The sequence below is a fragment of the Gopherus evgoodei genome, chromosome 13 (genome assembly GCF_007399415.2).
Source record: "Gopherus evgoodei ecotype Sinaloan lineage chromosome 13, rGopEvg1_v1.p, whole genome shotgun sequence".
Lineage (NCBI taxonomy): Eukaryota > Metazoa > Chordata > Testudines > Testudinidae > Gopherus > Gopherus evgoodei.
In genome coordinates, this window is record NC_044334.1 from 25,093,025 (window position 1) to 25,110,873 (window position 17,849).

At 38.9% G+C, this 17,849-nt stretch overlaps 1 protein-coding gene and 1 pseudogene across 3 annotated transcripts in view; one reads left to right on the top strand and one right to left on the bottom strand.

Moving 5' to 3' along the window:
* Positions 1-17,849, top strand: part of MED13L (mediator complex subunit 13L) — a 405,971-nt gene that overhangs the window by 75,005 nt on the left and 313,117 nt on the right. The window lies entirely within an intron of this gene.
* Positions 393-2,302, bottom strand: LOC115661041 (annotated as a pseudogene).

The following is a 17,849-nucleotide window of genomic DNA, read 5'->3' on the forward strand; positions in this document are numbered from 1 at the left end:
ACAAACTGTTTGGGGCTTCTTTTTTTCTGAGTGCATCTTTTTATCTTGTAGCATGCCATGCTAAATTATGACACTATATACATAATATCCAATCTAATATGTGCTTTTGTATATACACATATGTGATGAGTAACCGTATTTCTGTCATGCATTTTGGTTCATTTAGTGTTAAGGTGATAGTATCTGAGCTCTCTTATGTGATATATAAATGTATGGAATACCACATTACATTAATATGATGTAAATACTGATGTTTATTGTTTGAAAAGGAAAGTATGATTGTATTGTTGTTCTTAATGAATATTATAAATGTCTTGTCTTGTAATTAAAAAAAAATTGAAAATACACAGTCTCTGTTAAGTTTGCATTTTGCCATGAAAAACCGTTTTTTTGGGAAAAGTAGTTTGTAATAAGTATAGGCTATATGTATTTATGTGATATTACACAATTAAAAGCATTTGTGGACTACATATGATCCAGCTTCATCATATTCTTGTTTGCAGAACCATGTCTGTTGGAAAGTAAATAAGGAAGCCAAAGTATTAAAGTTCTGGTGGAGCAGTAGTTTTAATTTTCATTTTGCTGGGATTTATAGCAGTAATCTTTCTTCATTTTGTCCACTATGTCAGGATACATAGTAGTTCCTCTAGAAAGGACATTAAGAAAGACCTGTATGCCAATAATGTAAATAGCTCATTTCATTATGCTGTTGTAGGTTGTTTTGTGAATTCAGTCAGATTTCATCTCATAGTAATAAAAGAGAGCTGGAAGAATTTTGGGGAAGGGGAAGGGAATGCTCATTACCAGTGAAGTCCATCTGATGACATGTAACTTTCCTAGGGAAGATGAAGCAGTAGCTGTAGCCATTTTGTTCTCAGTCCTATGCTACGTGGCATAGCTTTTCCTTAATATCCTGGACACTTTCTCTTCCGGCTGTAGTGACAAAGGAGTCACTCTGTTTATTGACAGTCTACATAGATAGGCACATTGGGACAGTTTTTTAACAGTTTTTTAAAGGCACTTAAAAAAGCAGATAAACATCTAGTGAGATTTTCAAAAATGCAATTTTGAAAATACCACTAGATGTCTAAATACCTTAAAATCTGGCCAGTTATGGATAACACCATCTCTTGAATCCAATACAGTACAAGTAATACAATCTGAAGCATACAAAATACTGCTTGAATTGCAACATAGAAAGCTGGGAGTTTAAAAGTTTCAAACATTAATTATGTCATCTTCGTGGTCTGCCTTGGAATTCAGAGGAGTGTCAGGTAACAATGTGGGCTGTTCCTCAGGCACAACATGAAGCTCATTGTAGAGGTGATACTATTTTTTTTCCATGTCATCCCAGTGTGTAAATATGCCATCTTGAATAGGGTATTATAAAGTAAGAGTACCTGTTTTTGGTCTGGGCTTGATCACTTACATAGGAATCCTTATGCCCTATACCAACCAGAATACCATGATCATATGGGAGTCCTATAGTAGCTGGGGATACTGCTGTTGGAGCATCATCACCAGCAAAGCTTGCATTGACAAGACCCAGGACCATTATCACAGCCTAGAGAAGCAGTTTGTCTTCACACGTGGTAGCTATTTCTTCTTCTAGACTTAGAAAGAGATGGCTGCTTAGATATGTGAGAGGTGGCTGCTGCTGCTCTTGGGTGTTTAGTTTAGTGAATTATTATTCTTGTTGTCCTCTTTCTTCTTCTTCGAGTGCTTGCTCATGTCCATTCCATTGTAGGGGTGTGTGCTCACCACCTGCACCGGTGCTGGAAGTTTTCCCCTCAGTGATATCGGTAAGAGATCAGCTCTGGCTCCCTCTGGAGTGGTGTGCGTATGCACCAGTGTAAGGGGCGCCACTGGCTCCCCTCTCCCTCAGTTCCTTCTTACTGCGAGTGGCCATGCTGGAACGTCTCCTTGCCCCGGCAAGCTCTCCTACATCAACTGTGCCTAGTAGCAAATTTATTTTATATCGTTGTTTGAAAGTTGTATAGTTAATAGTTCCATTAGAGTTAAGTTAGAATTAGTTAGTCCCATATGGGACTTAGCCTAGGGCAGAACATGCCTCAGCCTCAGCCTCAGCCTCTGGATGTGGATTGGCTTACCTGCCAGAGTTCCTGGCATCAGTCCCCAGATATAGGCAGCGTTGCTCGGGGTTCTGCTGTCGATCACTGGTGGTCTGGCACAGATCTGCAGAGGTGGGTCGCCAGAGCCCTAGTGCCAGGAGCATCCGAGTTGGTCTTCCAGACCTTGGCACTGCTCCGGAGGAGTGAGACGCCTGTCTCCGGAGCCCCATCACTGGTCTCCGGATCATAGGTATGGATCATCACGGGCATGTTGACTGTCTCTGAGACGTCGATCCTCTTGCTCCCATTCCTGGTCTACGGAGCAGCACTGCTCTCTTAATGTGGGGTGTTGACGCTGGAGTACCATCACTGATCCGCCGAACGCCACCAGCGGTCACTGGAGTTGTGGCACCAAGAGCCATTATTCCAGTACAGGTCCTCAGTGGGGGTCCACAGAGAGAGCTGATAGGAATGTGGTAGACAGGCAGGCTTGGTACCGTCCTGGTCCCCGAGACAAGTCTCTCCCTCCTTGGGCTTTGACAGCAAGGAGGAAGACCTTTTCGCAAGCCCAGGCCACCCACTGGGAACATCAGTCTTCCCCCTCTGTGCCACCAAGGATTGCATGGCCCCAACCTCATCTCACTCCACCTCACAACTTGGATGCTGCATGGTTGGATCCAGAGGAACAAGCCTGCTCTAGTCAGGTACAGCAGGTTCTCTTGGGGAGCAGAAAGCCTTCCACCAGAGCAACATGACAAAGTGGAAGCGTTTCTTCTGCTGGGTAGCAGAGCGGAGTATCTCCCTGACCCACTTGTCTCTGTAGTCCATTCTGGATTACTTGCTTCACTTAAAGCAGCAGGGCCTCGCCTTCTGTTCGATCAAGGTGGCAGCCTATATTAGCCTTCCACTCTTGTGTTCAGGGTAGATCTGTATTCTTTCATGACGCTTAGGTTCCTGAAAGGCTTTGAAAGACTTTTTCCGCCAGTCTGGGACCTGGTTCCAATGGGATCGCAGCTTGGCCCCCACCAGCTCACGGTCTCGTGCTTTGAGGCTTTGGCGTCTTGTTCCGGTAACTGCCTTTTTTTTCACCAAAGTTTGAGAAAGTTGTGTAAATCTTCATCCATTTATTATTTTCCCCCATATTTGGTGCTCTAGGCCAGTGATACTCAATTAGATCTACCCGTGGGCCAATTTGAGAATTTTATGACAAGGCCATTTGGGCAGAAGCCTGACACAATTTTTTTTTGTAAAAGTCAGCCACCACTAAATAAAGACCTTGCTTGAAATATAAGTATTAGTGGTTCTATCTTCATTGACTTTGCGATGTTTACTCCCACTCACTTTCATTTTTGGTTCCATTTCTATCACTAATGAAAAAAATTGGCAGTGTTCTAGCTGAATCATAGACCATGCTATTGCAGGAACTTGAGATCCAGTAAACTTAATTTGTGCCGGGGCTTACCAGGGCTGAGCCCCGGCACCTCTTTCATTACAATTAAGCACTGCCAGTAAGTAAGTTACTTACTAAGGAAGTCATAGGCAAATGATAAGCAGCACATCGCTGTTTGGGAATTTAATTATAAACGTTTTTTTAAGCTGAGCTGGAGGGCCACACATGAAGCCTTGGTGGGCTACATTTGGTCCACAGACCTCCTATTGAGTATATCTGCTCTAGGCTCTTCCTAATTCATGCAAATAGCTTCTTGGTTGTTTCTGTTCCCTTTCCAACCTTTAAAGGCAAGCTCAATTTCAGTACAGTGAAGTCAGTCAGGTCTGTGTATAGAGTGAATGATAGTGACAGATTTTCCTGTAAGACAGCCGAGGAAGAGGAACATGTAATATCCATGCCCATTATCATATGTGAGTAAAATTAACACACATTCATTTTCTGAAGCAAGCATTAATCTTGTAATGCCCATCCATGGCAACTGGGTGAAGGAAATTAATTAATTTTTTTAACATTAACAGCCCTTAAATGATCAAACAGTTTTTATCCTTTCCTCTCCAAATGGTTTTGGTTAGTGTTTTAAAATAAATGTTTCCTTTTAGTAAGTATGCATGCATTTATTTAAGTATTTGGAAGATTGTGCAAGTTTTAACATGCTAAGAAAATACTGTGTAATGCTAGAAGAAATAAGGTAATAGTCGTATTATAATTATGATAAAACATTACTTTGCAGTTCAATCTGGTGGTCTAAGAGCAACACCCTACACTGTTACGCAGGAAACTGTTTAACACCAGTCCTTGCTCCCTGGATAGGTAGAATGCATTGAAGGTAGAATGCTCTGCAAACAGAGGGGATGAAAGTAGAGAAGGAAGCTTCTTGTGGATCTTACCAGTTACCTCACCTGCCAACTAAAAGAAGCAAGTCTTCAAAGGAAATTCTTTCCTGAGCTGAAAGAATATTGTTTGTGATTCAAGGTCTTAGGGGTGAGAGTATAAGGCCAACAGTGGAGAAAAATGTGAACTCTTCAGCCCTTCCGCAAATCTTCCCTTATGGCTTGCTTTCTCTTGCATGCTTATTTTCTTGAGCATGTGATATATTTGCACTCTCCTTGGGAAAATGTTTAAAAGAAGAAATACTTTTGATATGTTAATTGTGTGTTAAGTCTAATTACTTCCTTTTTAAATGAACTTGAACAACACAATCCAGGATTCTGCTCAGGGAAAAAAAATAAACCTCTCGTGAGCATTGAACAATGTTAGGGGCATATGGATATACTGTGAACACGACGACTTTTTTTTTTTTTTGCACTGGTAGTGCAAACTCTTTTTTTTAAAAGCACATATTGTGACAACTGCTGTCTGGTCAGTCTATGAATCAGTGCATTTTTGCACAGAAATGGTTTTTAACTGAGTCCTCACTATAAGAGCACATTGAAACAAGAAACTGATTAATTTTAATTTTTGTTGTTGTAGACACAATAAAAACTTACTGGAAGCCGTTTATGCTGTAGTTATTATTTAAGTTGGATCATTGGTATTTTTAAGTTTTAGAACTTTGTACCTAGTATGTCGCTTATGTCAGTAAGGAGTCTTAAAGCTGTATGATTTAAATTCCTTAATTCTTTGTCAGTTTTTTATTGACTTTGATATACTCAGAAAAAATGAAATGTTAATTGTAGTTACCTTTCAAACACAAATTTTGATTATATTTGCTGATATAGATTACATGAAAATGCTTACATAAAGAAAAGAAATAAAGGTAGTATGAAAGGTTTTGGAAGCGAAAACGTCTAAGGAATTTCGTGCTAGGGAACACATGCTGAGATCCAAACAGGAGGAAACGTGCAAAATATGGATATTTTTGCTACAGAATACTCCTTCATGTTTTGATACTGTAAATGTCATTGGAGTGTCTGGTTTGCTGGTCCAAAGTATTTATATAGAAATACTGTACTTTTAAAGCTGTGACAACTCCAAAGAGCCTATGATTCTGAAAAATAGCTGGGCTGTTTAACAGAACTGCAGATGACCGTTCACTTGTATTACTGCAAAGGTCTTGACAAAACTGAATAGAATTTCTCTGTTATTTTAGGGAGGTAGGATCTGACGTTCACACTAGCCTGTATAAGTCATTGGCCTGTTGAGATTATATACAAGTATATAGAGGAATAGGGTGTTTTTCACTTAACCACTTTTCAGCTTTTTTCTAAGCATTATTTAGTGTATAGTGAGGATGTAGCAGGATGCTTCTTATTTTTCAGGTTAGCTGTCCTGATTGCTATAGCAACAGCTCTGAAGAGAACTTGCTTAAATTTAATGGCACATCAAGTAGTTGTTTCAGAGCACAAATCTTGTGATTTTGAAATTGGAAATGGATTTTGATTTCAGGATGAAAATAATGTCCTTGATATGCACCCCTTTATCGATATGAGTTTGTTTTTCATAAGGCACTTGCAGTTTAGTTTAGTGCCTTTACACTCCTATCATTTTAGGTATTTTGCTTTTTGTCATGTATGTGCAGCTGTACATATATAAATTAGTTTACTCTACACCAGGACTTAAACCCTTCAGTCCTTTCATTGACAGTTATGGCTAAGAAAGGACTGTAGGATTTTTACCCAGATTTGTTTTGATGCTCACTTTTTGTGTTATACAAAATGAACAAATGATATTGGGTTATAGAAACAGAAAAAGTATGTGGTCTTACTTGCAGACAGATGCTGTAGTTACAGAGCCCTTAGAAATATTTAGTTTTTTTCCTATTTCACTTCTGCTATTGAACATCATAGCCAAGAGTATTACTCTGAAGGTGCAGACAGAAAGAAGTGGTCCATTAGCTGCAGCAAGTAGAAGCACCGAGAGACTGGCAGGTGGCATTCTTTAATTTTTGTTGTCCTGTCTGACATTTATAAAAGCTCCTGATTAAATACTTAGAAGTAGTCAATTTTTGTACTTTGTTAGACCTTTCTCAGCTATAAAAGCATAAGTACCATCTCCGATGTTTTCAGTGCATCTTTTGCTAAAGGTTTTGTTGTCACCATAATTTACCCACAACTGCCTGTAGTTCTCTTGAATTGCAAATCTATTTAGGTTATGCAGTAAGTGGCAGTTTCAGTCCTCTCGAAGAGAACTGATTTGGATAAAAATAAATCTAAATCTTAAAGATCTGATGTACAGGGAGGAATTGAAACTTCACAAAAGAATGAAACAAACAGTCTTCTCTGTAGAGTAGAGAAACAGGCATGGGAATGCTAAAAACTGGAATCAGAGACAAAGTGATGAGATAAATGAGGATAAGCTTTTGTAACATGAGCATGTTGTGACTTTATGAATGTTTATGTATATACACATATGTATGAAAGAAAATACATAAATGTGGTATATTAAATTTCAAGTGTCCATGCTAAAATAGTTCTTACAAAATATACCGATATAACTGATGCTGTTAGAGTTACTGTGAAAGCTTTATAACTCTTTATTGGGCAGGAATCTGCCCTTCTGGAAGGATTTCTCTTTAGTGGAAATTATTTTAAACCTTCCAAAGATGCTATTGCTGCATCCAAGTTTTTCTTTCTGAATTGCATAAAACTTTTGAATGTGTCTAACCTTATGTGTGTAATCTAGATAGAAGTGTGTATAAAATTGTATTTTAAATTAGCATAATAAAAGATTGTTTAGAGTTGCTTCCTTTTATATGAAACTTCTTGATACACTCCTTAAGATTTCCAGCCAGGTCCATGACAACCAGTTCAATAGCCAGAAGACCTCTATGAATACATATTTGGAAAGTAGATTTCCAACCAGATCCCCACGTGACTTCATTCATGTATTCAGAATTTAAAAATAACCAGTAACTGAAGTCTCTGGGGAAAAAAAATTAAATTTCTATCTTATATAGAAAACCAAATTCGAGAGTTTTAGGCCTTACAGCGAAGAGAAATTTCTTTTGTGGGCTTCATTCTTCCACACAACCAGGAAGAGATTGTGGATTTGGAAGTGGAAAATGGAACCATAACTGTAAAGGAGAAAAATATAGAAGTGACTGTTCCAATCAGTCTTTCCATTAATAAAACTTAAGGTGCTTCCTTGAATTCTGTTAGACAAGAACATGGCACGTGTTACTATCATCTCTAAATTCAAGGGTAATTTGCAATATAAAGATTTAAGGTGAAAATTCCACATACCGACCTCTTCATTTTGAAACAAGAAAAACAGAAGTTAGCACAATATCAACATGTCGTAAGGCTGGACAGAATATTGATAATGTGAGTCAGTATTAGTGAGGTAGTCTCATTTAGGGTTATGCGATAATCCAAGGGAAATTCTCTGTCGGAGAGAATTAAGGTCATATTGATTGACACTGACCTGAAGGACTTGGTGCACAATAATGTATCATCTTAATAGTGGACAACACAATGGTATACATAAATGGAAGAACAAGGCCTGCTGGTCTGCACACAGACCTTAATTTTCACACAGCAGGCAGAGAAAAACATGCACCTCAAGGGCACACAAAACTTAACCTAGTATTTGGCACTTTTCAATAATTAACAATCAGCATAGAAAAGCCAGTAAGTAAATTATCGGGGCATATTAATTGTGCAGAAAGGAAGTGCATCAGCTAGATAACTTGGTCTTTCAAATTCATATCCTCAGGATTTGCACATATGTAGATATATTGGCATCAAAACATAATTGCAAGAAATAGCTCATTTAAAGACAAAATTAATATATCAGAGTTATCAATGGATGCGTTATTGTAAGCGTGTTCAGAACCAGAATTTACTTCAATTTCCACTCATCATTTCACTAGTAGCAAAAGGTATCCAGAAAAAAAAAGATTGGGGAAAAAAAGTAACAAAAGTTGTTCAAGTAGTGTCCCTCTGGGTGTTCCACTTCAGGTGTGCACGCTCCCCATGCACCTTTGGTAGATTTTGGGTAGCAAAATCTGTTCACCCTATGCATGCACTCCAGATACCCTCATGCCCTATACCAAGGATATATAGACTAATCCACCCTCAATTCCTTCTCAGCTGCACTTTGGCCTGAGAGAGTGTGTCAGGTGTGTCCACTTTATTTTTAGGCATAGTTAGCTTCAGATATAGATGTTCTGTTTTTGGGGGGGATCTGTTTGTTTTCCCTCCCTTTTTACTTTCCCTGCTTAAGGAGTTATTTTGGACATCAACACTTCTGGGCTATGCCAGGCTTTAAGTGTTGTTTATCCTTCCATGAAGCTACTCCAGTCAGAAAGGAAAACTCAGTCCCTTCGTTGCTTGGGAGTCATCCATACACAGCCCAAGTGTAAGAGCTGCATCTCCTTTAAAAGCAGATCTCGGAAAAACAGAAAAATAAATTTTAGATTGGTGATAGAATGAGTCCTGAAACCGGCCCTCTGATCCAAGCTCAGATAACACCCTCGTACACCGTCCAAGCACAGGTAAGGCTGTAATGCTTCCATCAGCATCCATAGCAGTTGATTTTAGACAATTTCAGGATCTAATGGAGCTCCTTGTAGATATGCTTTAAATTCCTTTAGAAGAGGTTCAGGACTCTCATCCTAAACTCCTGGGAGTTTACACACTACAGCTTCTGCATAAGTTGCCCTCCTGGGAATGATGCTTTGTTGAAGCCTGCTAATACCATCTGGTAAACTCCAGCTATGGCACTCCTATCTTTAAGCATGCTGACAAAAAATATGCTCCAATCAAAAACTCAGAATTTTTATTTTCATACTCATCACTGAATTCCTTAATGATAGTAACAGTTAATGAGCATGGTAGACAATATCATTCAAAGTCTACCTCTTACAACAAGGACCAGAAGCAACTTACTATCTTCAGTAGCAAGAGTTATTCCTCAGTGACTTTATAATTCAGAATTGCTAATTACCAAGCGCTGATGTAAAAATATAGCTGCATTAATTATAATAAACTTAATAGCTTTAAACGGAAGTGCATTGTGAACAATTTAAGGCCATCACAACTGAAGATCAGATTTTGGCAAGAACATCATTATAGGCTTCCTTAGATGCAGCCGATATTGTACACTCCATTTCCACTCTGACCATGATGTAACGAGCCTCTTGGCTCCAGTTGTCGGGTTTCTCTGGGGAAGTACAGAGCACTGTTGAGGACTTTCCTTTTGATGATCTCAAGCAATTCTGAGTCTATTAATGAGTCTCTTTGAACTTTGAAAGATTCAAAAGTCATGCTTAGGGATTTTCTCTCTCTCTCCCCCCCCCCATCCCTATCTGCAAATAAAAGAAAATTTAGCAAGTCTGAAATGGTTGTGAGATCTCACCTGGTTTATTTTATGGTGTCTGAGGGCCTCCCATTTCCAAGTGCATGGGAAAGAAAAACATCTGACCAGTGGGTTTTGGGGGTCATAACATCTGGTTATTCAGTCCATTTTACCTTCATTCCTCCCTCCCTCCCCACTTCCCTGTTTCTTTTCAGAACCCGCTCTCACGATCCGTTGCTGAGAAAGGAAGTTCTCTCATCTATGCATAGGAGCTATAGAACTAATTCCAGTTCAGCACATGAGCAAGGGTTTCTGTTCCAATTTTGGTCTCCTTGCCGTTCCCCCTTCCCCTAAGGGAAAAAAAAAAGGAGTGGGGGGGATGGAGAGCAGAATTAGGTCTCAAATGCGTGAACAACTCTGTGAAACCTTAGAGATTCAGGATGGTGACTCTTGCAGCTGTAATCCCTTTATTAGATTCCAGAGATTGTTTGTGGCTCTCAACCTTTTGTTCACTAATTTTCACATTGCAGATGCCCCACAACCTAAGTTTCTTCCTAAAATGTTCTTGGAATTTTCATACTAACCAGATCACTCATCTTCCAGTTTTTTTCCCTGAATCCACATTAGACTAAGTGGGAAACTGCTTCCCGTACCTTGGATGCCAGAGGAATGTTGTCCTATGTGGACAGATCCAAGCCATTTAGAAAGTCTCCATTGCGAACAAATACAAAGGATTCACAATCTCTAACAAAGACTCTCAGATGGATCTCTGGGTGTATTATCTCATGGTTATTGATCTTCCTTTTTAGCGATCTTGCTCATTCTACAAAGTCTCAGTCTACTTCTGTGATAATACTTGAAGATGTTTCCTAGAGTTGAAATATGCTAAGTTGCAACTTGAACTTCAATATATACTTTGTCCAAACACACTGCATTGGTTCATGCCTCTAGATCATATGCTTCACTTGGAAATACAATCCTGTCTTCAGTATTAGACTTGACTCCAAAGCTCCAATCAAAGGCACATGGGGAGCATGCACGTCTGAAGTGGAGCAAACATAGGGACATGGATCTCGAACTCCAGTTACTACACAAGGTGTTTAACCTTTCCTTTTAATTCCATATTAGACCTGGCTTTGGAAAAAAACCTCCTTCATTTCTATCACAAAGAATAGACTTATTGAATCAGGGCTTGTATTAATGGGTGTAGACCTTTGTGAGGCAGTATTTGACTCATTAATAGCTTGACTATTGAGCAGGAGCAGCTAAGTAAAAGAGGACATTTTAGTTGATCTCTCTGCTGCTGATCTCAAGAAAACTTCCAACAAAAATCTTCATTATGGGTTGGTACCTGCTTGACTCCAAACCTCCCCTGTAAGGACTGAAGTATATTCTGCATATACTAGTGTCCAGTTAGCTTTCTGAACAAAATTAAAAACCTTTGCCCGGGAAAGTATTTCTAGCCTGAACCCTTGAGGAATGTGTATGCTGGGGAAATTTAAACGAATAGATTAAAACCAGCTCTAACAGTAGTTCATCTGAAGCTGCAGTATAGATTAGGCTCCAGTGTCTGTACTTTTTACATATATTTTTAGGAAAACCTGTTGAAAATTGAGTCTAAGCAAAATATTTGTAAAAATGGCTCTGGTCACTGAAGCTTTTTCTACATTGTGACCCTGACCAATTTTAACAATGGTTCAGCTGGGACAAAATCGGAGGGCCCAGATAATCTACATCCAAGAATATTAAAGGAGCTGGCACATGAAATTGCAAGCCCATTAGCAAGAATTTTTAATGAATCAGTAAAATCAGGGGTTGTACCGTATGACTGGAGAATTGCTAACATAGTTCCTATTTTTAAGAAAGGGAAAAAGAGTGATCTGAGTAACTATAGGCCTGTTAGTTTGACATCTGTAGTATGTAAGGTCTTGGAAAAAATTTTGAAGGAGAAAGTAGTTAAGGACATTGAGGTCAATGGTAATTGGGACAAAATACAACATGGTTTTACAAAAGGTAGATCGTGCCAAACCAACCTATCTCCTTCTTCTTTGAGAATGTAACAGATTTTTTACACAAAGGAAATGCAGTGGATCTATTTTACCTTGATTTCAGTAAGGCATTTGATACAGTTCCACATGGGGAATTATTAGTTAAATTGGAGATGGGGATCAGTATGAAAATTGAAAGGTGGATAAGGAACTGGTTAAAGGGGAGACTACAACGGGTCATACTGAAAGGTGAACTATCAGGCTGGAAGGAGGTTACTAATGGAGTTCCTCAAGGATCAGTTTTGGGACCAATCTTATTTAATCTTTTTATTACTGACATTGGCACAGAAAGTGGGAATGTGCTAATAAAGTTTGCGGATGACACAAAGCTGGGAGGTATTGCTAACACAGAGAAGGACTGGGATATCCTACAGGTAGGTCTGGATGACCGTGTAAACTGGAGTAATAGTAATAGGATGAAATTTAATAGTGAAAAGTGCAAAGTCATGCATTTAGGGATTAATAACAGGAATTTTAGTTATTAATTGGGGACAGAAGAGGAGAAGGATCTCGGAGTATTGGTTAATCACAGGATGACTATGAGCCGCCAATGTGATATGGCCGTTAAAAAAGCTAATGCGATTTTAGGATGCATCAGGCGAGGTATTTCCAGCAAAGATAAGGAGGTGTTAGTACCGTTATACAAGGCACTGGTGAGCCCTCATCTGGAATACTGTGTGCAGTTCTGGTCTCCCATGTTTAAGAAGGTTGAATTCAAACTGGAACAGGTACAGAGAAGGGCTACTAGGATGATCCGAGGAATGGAAAACCTATCTTATGAAAGAAGACTCAAAGAACTTGGCTTGTTTAGCCTAACCAAAAGAAGATTGAGGGGGGATATGATTGCTCTTTATAAATATATCAGAGGGATAAATATCAGGGAGGGACAGGAATTATTTATGCTTAGTACCAATGTAGACACAAGAACAAATGAGTATAAACTGGACACTAGGAAGTTTAGACTTGAAATTAGACGAAGGTTTCTAACCATTAGAGGAGTGAAGTTCTGGAACAGCCTTCCGAGGGGAGTAGTGGGGGCAAAAGACATATCTGGTTTCAAGACTAAGCTTGATAAGTTTATGGAGGGGATGGTATGATGGGATAGCCTAATTTTGGCAATTAATTTGGCAACAGATCTTTGATTATCAGCAGGTAAGTATACCCATTGGTCTGTGATGGGATGTTAGATGGGGTGGATCTGAGTTGTTACAGAGAATTCTTTCCTGGGTGCTGGCTGGTGAGTCTTGCCCACATGCTCAGGGTTTAGTTGATCACCATATTTAGGGTCAGGAAGGAATTTTCCTCCAGGACAGATTGGCAGAGGCCCTGGAGATTTTTCGCCTTCCTCTGCAGCATGGGGCACGGGTCACTTGCTGGAGGATTCTCTGCAGCTTGACATCTTCAAACCACAATTTGAGGACTTCAATAACTCAGACATAGATTCGGGGTTTGTTACGGGAGTGGGTGGGTGTGATTCTGTGGCCTGCATTGTGCAGGAGGTCAGACTAGATGATCATAATGGTCCCTTCTGACCTTAAAGTCTATGAGCTGAACAGGTATTATGAACCAGTTTCAATTTGTGTATTTTCCTAGTTAAAGACAAGACTTTGTAGTTTTGTAGCAGATTTTTTGCCTTCCTAAACCCAAAGCCTCTAATCAACAATGAAAGTAGAAATGCTTCTAGGTTAAAGTAACATGTCTGTCTCCTTAATAGCAAAACTAAAGCTTCTTCCTTCTCATCCACTAGCCAATGCTTGAGAGTGAATGCTTGAGTTTCAGGTAAGAAATGGGTACTGTTTGAGGAGAGATGGACTCAGAGGAAGATCACTAGGTCTTCATACCACATCTTGTTAGATAAGTCTAGAAATACTGATATTGCCTCAGCATTGGCATTTTTCCATTTCAGTACAGTCTGGTCAGAAGGCAATATATGGAAGTCTTGTCCCATGGAATAAAGAATGTGTCCATATTATATTCTGGGATCTTGGTACCTCCTATTGAGACTGGAATGTGGTAATTACTTCTAGAAGTAAACTGATACATGTATGATTGTCTGTATCTGCTGATATTCAGGAGAGCAGATGGGAATTATAGCTTCCATTATAGCCCCTTGTTTTTAGCTCATAATGTTCTGACACTTTCATCTGTGGGGCTGAAATTTTCCAGACTTTGTCTGCCCAAACATGCGTTCTGTTTTTGTAAGGAAAGTTTGTGCAAAGCCTTCTCATTTAAAAAAAAAAAAAAGATAATTCACCGAGTTTAACAGTATAAAACAAAGTTTTTACCTTCCATGTGATAGGTTTGTGTAATTGGCATGTGTCTTTATACCCATGTCATCAGGGGCTTGAGCCTTCTATGGCCATTCTGGTGTCCCTCTGCTTGCTCACAGAAGGTAATATAGTAGAGTTGTCCATTTAAATTAGTACTGCATACTGGGATGAAAAAAAAGGTCAAATACTATAAGGATCTCCGCTTTCTATCTTCTTTCAGGAATGTTGACATGGTGGTAGAGGTTTTTCAAAACAGGCTTCTTCCCTAAAACAGATTAGGACAGAGAGGTACAATCCAGCCTGACAGTACTCTCAGAGATTACCTGCAGCAGACTTTTTTTGGCCCAAAATTGTGTATAGATGTTACCACTGGTTCAGCTCAATCAATGGTAGGCATGGTAGTGTAGTCAAAACTCGCCCCAGTCTGTTGAAGGCAGCAGCATGTCATTTAGCCCTGTACAGAGCAGAATTATATCACACAGGGTTTACAGTGTCAGTGGCTACTGGTGTCTTGTTTACATGAGAGTGGATTTGCACCACTGGTGTCAGTGAAGGGAAATTTAGGGCAAAAAACCCTAGAGTAGCTTCATCATAGAGAAGTACATCATCACAACCATCTAATTTCGAACCTGAAATTTATGAACCCTGGAAGTTTATTAATCGCTTGTAAATTTTATTATACATGTTTCATGAAGTACCTTGAATTTTAAATTAAAACTTTTATTTTATTTTCTAATGATTTTGACTTTGAGAATAGATTCTTACAATTCACCTTTTCTGTGTACAGTATCAAACTAAAATAGTGTTATTGAATTAGGAATATCTTAATAAAGAAATGCCTTTGACCATAGACACTGATTATTCACAAGAAGTATTTTAAAACAATTTCTTTTTTATAGTTTGAGACATGGCTCCATCAATTTCTTGTAATCCAGAGTGATGGATCCTGTGGGTTGCTGCACTGTCATGCAGTTTGTCTCATAGATTTGTAAACGTTTTAGATTGATGACATCATAATTTCATTTGGGGAATCAAACTCTAAAGCCAGTCCTTTAGTTAATACACATTTAACAAACTGTACAATCACTCAAAATTTGTAATTTCTGATAACACATCTGTAACATAAACATACTCAAAATGTGAAATTACTGTGTTGAAGGGGGAATCTGTTCAATATCTTTCATTACTTTACTCAACAGCTAGAGATCTCCAGAAAGATGCAACATAATTATTCCTTTGTGTATGTATATTTAATGTCACAGAGGCATGCATGTGCATGCACATATATGCGCACACGCACAGTCTATATTTAATCGTGTAATACTCAAAATCACTTATCAACTGTTTCAGACTGTAATCATAGGAATCTTACTCATCTTGTGTTACAAAAAACACAGCCAAATTATGGAAAATGTATATGTTGCTTTTAGGAACATGACTTTTTGATTCTTTCTGACACATGAATTTGCATAGAGCCAAAGAGGAGTAAACTCACCCAACTGCTTTAAATTACAGTCAGCATGTTGTCTCATAGGATTAGATTAAACCTAGTTTAAGCAGCTTTAGTGTCAGCATTGGAATAACAAATGTGACATGACCTGGCATTTGAAAAGACATTCTAAAAAAATTTCACCTACGTTAACTTTGGTTCATCGATACCACTTTGAACTGACATCTTTAATAAACATACTTGTTTATGGAAACTAGTGGATTATCCATTTGACTAATATAAAGAATGTATTTGGAATTTTTTTTTTACTTTGACGAATAGCCCTCCTTCCCTAATCATCTTCTTCGTTTTTTTTTTTTTTTTTAAATGTTTGGCTGGGCTTTCTTTGAATATTTATTACCCGAATGAAGCTAATATGCAGATTTAGTTTCTGTACCGATTGTAGCCACTTCAACATGGTGCATGTGTGAGAGAGGGGAAGAGTGGTTCATTTTGTTAAAATACAGTGTGTGACTCATTGACAACACACCATGAATTTTGTACGTATATTTCAGATTATGGGCCTGAGCAGCTGTGGGGAGGTGATGCTATTAGTAGTAACCAAGAATGGGATGAGAGGGGCTTCTGAGGGAATATGAGGAGCTCAGTTTTGGTTGCTGACAGAATATCAACGAGGAGCTATTGGTGACAACGTGAGATGTGGATTTGGATGGTGGAACGTAGATTAGCAGTAGCAATGTGGATTTGTGAGTTATTGGCATAAAGGAGGTAATAAAAGCTGTGATAGTAGATCAGATCATCTGTAGAGAATGCATAAAGGGGAGGATAAGAGGGTTTTGGTTCTGAACCCTGTGGGCTGCTTACTAAAAGGGGTGGGAACTAGAAAGGAGAATCCATCAAATGAGGCACTTAAGACATGATTGGAGAGGCAGGAGGGGAACCATGGAGGTTGGAGTAATTAAAGCCATGGATGACAGAATTTTGAAAAATAGGGATTTGGTAATAGTGTGAAATGCCACTAAGTGAAGAGAGAGTGGAGAGGAGCAAAGAATGGTAATGAGTTCTGACTTTTTAAAAAAATAAAAAGGTGAAAAAACATGATATAGTACAGAACTTTTGGTTCTTGTGTTCTTTCTTGGCCAGATACTTCTTTAAATTTCAGACTTTATAATTATAACCTTCACAGAGAATCTGTTTTCTGAGTAACCAAATAAACCTGTATCTACAGGAAAATAATACCATGATATTGAAACCTTAAGAAGAACCATGTTTTTTTATAACAGATGCTAGCTAGACTCAGGTGTAGGAGCCTATACAGAATGTTTTATTCTCAGGAAAATGGAGGACTCAGTGATGATTCCAGTTCTGTAAACATCCTGAAGATTAAAGCTAGCCATTAGATGCTTCTGGCACTATACCATCATCTTAAAGGAGCAACTGTCCAAATCAGAACAGAAGAGGGGAAAAAACCAAACCAAACCAAAAAACAACCCAGCACTTGAAGTGATTAAAGTAGGTGGCAAAAAAGTTGTTTCAGTGAAGAAATAACAAAGTTTTGCATTTAGGCAAAGAGATATCCGTTGATTTTTATCTGCAAATCAACATTCTTGTAGACACCAATTTAAAAAAAAATCTGTGCGGTCATCTATTATGATTTTTATTAAAGAGAGTGGAACTGAATCTTGAGGTCTGTTAATCATACTGCATAATAACTCGGTGCTTGACCTCAGCTGTAGATCTGAGGAAACAGTTTTCAACAATAACGCTCTCCACTGTTGTTTCACAAACGGCTCTCTTTTCTGTTCTTGACATCCAGAGATTTTCTTATGCCTGTGTGATAGAGTAGTCTGCTCCCGTGAGAGTAGTGGTGGTTAGGTGTCAGCCCATCCCTGTCACATGGCGTGGTCTTTTGATTTTGAAAGCTCTGATTTATACAAGGACATACAAAATACTGGTAGAGAGAGTAAGCAGTCCTGGGAATAAATGGTGGTTGAGAGGACATCTTGTTACTGTTTTTTTTAGGGGTCTGGGACCAGCAGTCTTGCAGAGTGGATGGGACAAGACTTTCCTCTCACTCAACGAATTGGGATGAACTTTAAGGAAGGGGATCAACATGTATGTTGCTTCTCCCACAAAGCGGGACAGACACCAGCAGGATTTTCTGCTGAACCCCCATTTCAATCTGGAGACTAATTGCACAGAGGAGCCAGTGGAAGAAGATGGCTATGGCCCAGCAACTGTCCTAAATTATAATCTAGCTCCAAGGAGGAGAGCTGGAGACTTCTATTTTAAAGACAAACATGGTTGGAAGTACAACCCAGC